Raw genomic sequence first — 4828 nt, 5'->3', positions numbered from 1 at the left:
ATCCATTTTCGTTCCTGACACGCTGAAGAACTCTTCTCACTATGGGCACCATACTATTAGCATCTCATCCTATCCTTGCATTGATCTCTCTGCGTAATTAGCAATTTTTCACGAACACACTTGGTGGGCAAGGTTCTTGTTGTAAGTTCAAGTCGGAAGAACACACCCATCAAAAATTCTCTTCAAATTTACTGCCGTTTAGGCGTTACAGACAAGCGAGCTTCCTACAGTCCAGCTTCTTACACTGAAGCGCCAATGAAACTGCTATAGATGTCCGTATTAAAATTCATAAGTATGTAAACAGGCAGAATAAGGCGTTGCGGTCGGCAACGCCTATATGAGACAAAAACTGTCTAGCGCAGCTGTTATATTGGTTACTGCTGCTACAATGGCACGTTATCAAGATCTACGTGAGTTTGAACTTGGCGCACGAACGGTGGGACACACCGTCTCCGAGATAGGGATGATGTGGGCATTTCAACGTACGACCATTTCACGAGTGTGCCAGGCCTCACCGACCGACATCGATATCTCTCCTCAGTGCAGCACTCCGTGAAGCATAGGCTGCCATTACTCCAAGAAACCTTCTAGCACCTGATTTAACGTATGTCTGCGAGAGTGAAAGCTGCCATAAAGACTAAGGATGGACCAACACATATTGAATTCCTGCATTACCGATGGAGTCATTTTCAACCAGATGTCCGGATACTTTTGATCACATAGTGTACATGTAATATGGATTAAAATACAAAATGAGCCAGCAGTGGCTCGAAAACATCTTAATGGTACAGTAAACCGCATCAAAAATTCAAGAAAGCGATTGGTTGCATATTTATTCCCATATAAAGCCTCAACAAATGACTTTAAAAAAGTGTTACTGGCTATTTTTACACATGGCCTGCAGCCTGAGAGCTACTGCAGACAGTTGCTTACAAATGAGTTGTTCCAACAGGTGAAAACTACAATTATCTTGGCAGTTATTATAGTAAGTGTACTTCCCAGAGCAAACAGCAACACGTGCCTCGGCTCCGCATCAGATCACCTAAGGGACAAAGCAGGCAAGCGCGTAATTGCTGACCAAAGCAGGTCGACCGCACATCAGTACTCCTGTAACCTTTGAAACATACGAGAATAGGAAAGAAAACAGCAGAAAACTGTGTGAAGTCTTCTAACGAACCAGCAGTTCCGGGTCAAGTCATTCTTCAGAACAGAAAGCAGCACAGCGAATATCAAAGAAAATCGGCTTGGAAAAAAAGCAAAAGAGGAGACGACGGAAAAGGCTGCTTTCATGTCCTAGACTGCGCAGGCCACGGCAGCTCGTATCGCTGTCACAGAGCTTTGCCGTCTCTTCCGGCCGGCGGCAGCCTTGACACGGAAGAATCTCATCCGCACGGCTGAACCGAGGTCCCTCCAAACTTGGAATCCTGCACAAATGAACAGGCGCGTGCAAGGTTCTCGTTGTCAAACGTGGCTGGGTGTGTCTAGACACACTATGAAGCTGAAGTTTCAGTATAATTTAAGACCTATTATTCTTGAAGACTCAAGTTTCCCGAGATCGCTAGCAATTCTTTTTAGTACTATGGAGGGTGTCGACATATCTACGCCCTCATTCTCGGATCTCGTAACACTATTAGTTATACATGCTTGTTACAATACTCAAAGTCAAGCAGTGACGTCGCGTCAGATAAAATGTGGCAGGGAACGTAAGTACCTCACAAGTAAAATAACACACAATTAAAACATACAACATGTTGTGCTGATGTCACAGCAGTATATGCTGGGACAGCACTTGCTCATCTTCCCTACAGTGAAACAAGTGCCCAAAGCTCTTCAGTTACGCATTTTAGAGTCTCTATTTATTGGAAAGTATTTTCTTGTTTTGGTTTATATTATCTCCCCCAAAAATATAGAAACCAAAGAGCTTGCAGCAGAAAATGTGTGTTTCAGAGTACCGAAGTTGAACAAGTGGTCGTAGCTCTAAATGTGTGGATTTTATACCCGATCTGACTAGACACATTTTTTGTTGTTCTGATCCACACTACAACATCTGTAAGTTTCCTATCCTACAGTCTGAGCAACAACAGTATTGGTACATGTATCGCACTGTCAGAGGCATCAGAACGTTTTTCGGTTACAAATTTCGACCCTGTCGATTCCGAACCATGGTCGCTTAAGTCAGATTGGTACATTTATCCTTCTCCATCATCCCTAAAAGTTTGCAACATCATCACGGTCTGCCCTGTACACATAAATACAGTCTTTACATAGATGGTTTATTGGATACCACACAACTTGCTGTATGACGTAAATTTAATAGAAGGATAATAGCTATGGTCATTCAGGCTGACAAGGCATGACGAGAAAGAGGGATGAATAGCTCATAAATAACTGTATACTACGCCCAAATACTTCATTCTATAGTAATGGCTGCGTTCTAGCAGTATAAATGTGGGTAAAAGTAACAAAAACATCCTCAGTCGGAATCTTGACAGTTCGGCGAAAGAAATATAATCAGCACAACCAGTGTAACATGAGTACCATTGATTTCAGAAGGCAACAGGATAATCTCTGTGCTAATTTCCAGGATAGTAGATGGAGATTGTGGAAAGTACCCACATCTCAGTACGGACAAAGTGACTTCTGTAATCTCCCCCCTCCTTCCTTCTTCCAGCTATTGCCCACATTAAACAATGCCCAGGCCAAGTAATTAATAAGCAAAGTCTTTATGAAGATCTTGAGAGGAGCAAAGATTACAGTAAACTTTCAGGTTTTCTTATCTTTTCATGCTGAGATGGCTCAATTTCTTCTTCTCTGAGGGTCTGATTCTTGAAGCTGAAAATCTCACATCAGATCCTAACGGTTGGTTTGAACTAAATAAATTTGAAGATTGCTGTTGCAGAATTTTTTTCACATAAATTTTCTCAAATTTTAGTATATCATGCAGCCTTTTGATTTTTTACATTAACAAAGCTGAAATTACATTTTCCGCACCTAGTAAACAAAAACACGTCCTATCACATCAGATGCAAGCTTACGACTCTCACACTTTGCAGAAAAAACAAGATTTTCACATTAAGAAAGCTGAAATTACGTTTTCCGCACCTACTAAACAAAAACACGTCCTATCACATCAGAGGCAAGCTTACGACTCTCACACTTTGCAGAAAAAACAAGATTTCAAAGGGTTTACAGTTTTTCTTAACAAATGAATTCCTACTTGCTTTCGTTACGTTATTAATTTCTATTATTGTTTCATAAATGAATCCAGAAATAAACATAGTTAACAGTACAGGATTGCATAATTAATAACAGAAATTTTAAGTGTGAAAATATTTCGTAATTTTAATGTTTCTAAATAAATAATTTTAACTGTACATTCAAGACTAGTACTTACCGATTATAACATCGAAATTAAGATATTTTATGAAGCAATTCCTTTTCATAAATTTTAGCTTGAAATATGACATAATGGGTATAAAATTATATGAAAGGTGTTAGAAAAGCAACTGATATAGTATTAACGTGTCCAGAATTCGAAAAATAATACTGGTATCGAGAACTACTGTTATGGAGAAGTAATGCTAGAGGAGGATGTTCCAGCCGGCCGAAGTGGCCGTGCGGTTAAAGGCGCTGCAGTCTGGAACCGCAAGACCGCTACGGTCGCAGGTTCGAATCCTGCCTCGGGCATGGATGTTTGTGATGTCCTTAGGTTAGTTAGGTTTAACTAGTTCTAAGTTCTAGGGGACTAATGACCTCAGCAGTTGAGTCCCATAGTGCTCAGAGCCATTTTTTTGAGGATGTTCCGTTATACTGCGAAATGATGATGAACTCATTTTTACTATTGTTTTGTTTACGTACATCCTCGCATGGAATGGAACTGGAAATGCCGTGTGGCTAGGGCCTCCCGTCGGGTAGACCGTTCGCCTGGTGCAAGTCTGTCGAGTTGACGCCACTTCGGCGACTTGCGTGTCGATGGAGATGAAATGATGATGATTATGATCATAAGAACAACGCAACACCCAGTCCTTGAGCGGAGAAAATCTCCGACCCAGCCGGGAATCGAGCCCGGGCCGTTAGGTATGACATTCCGTCGCTCTGACCACTTAGCTACCAGGGACGGACCTCGCATGGAATATCTCAGTAGTATTTGCAGCAAAATACCGCTGGTACTTGCCTAACCTGTAAGGTGCAATCTTGACTGCGGCGTGCGAAAGAGAGGGCAAATAAACTTCACACTGTTTATCGGAAGTTGCCGAAGATGATAAAATCACCTGAATGGTTTGGATAGCCAAAGGGAACTCAGTTGCAGTATGCGCAGGCTGGTTGCCTTCTTCTAGGCCAGGCCAAGACTGAGTGCTGCCAAATCTGCTCAGCGCTCTGGCTTCCCCATCACTGCACTAGTGCATCCGTTTTATGCTGAAGCCTGCACACGCTGTAAACTTACGAAGACGTGTTTGTAACACTGTGCAACTACTTCAAGAGGCGAATGTTGCATCATGTCTTTATACGTGGGAGTTTTATTTCCTACTTGTTATTTTTCTGCGAAAGCAATATCTTTCAGTACTTCATTAAATAAGGGGTGTTCAAAAAGAAACGATCCGGAGTCTGGAATGCGCAAACTGGAGACAGGAGTATAATATCGTGGCGTGTGTAACGAGGTGTAGTTTCGACCAAAGGGTGTAAGTTCACAGCCCGTCGCTAGAGGGCACGCATGCACGTCACGTGACTATACAGAGCTAGCAGCAGCATGCATCAGTCGTCCACACGAGTGCGGGAAAGGTTATGCAGACGTTCTTCTTTGACCAAGATGCACCCCTTCTGATTCACT

Source organism: Schistocerca serialis, chromosome 5, assembly GCF_023864345.2.
Source record: "Schistocerca serialis cubense isolate TAMUIC-IGC-003099 chromosome 5, iqSchSeri2.2, whole genome shotgun sequence".
Lineage (NCBI taxonomy): Eukaryota > Metazoa > Arthropoda > Insecta > Orthoptera > Acrididae > Schistocerca > Schistocerca serialis.
The sequence above is the reverse complement of the archived record's forward strand: the minus strand, read 5'-3'. Positions refer to the sequence as shown.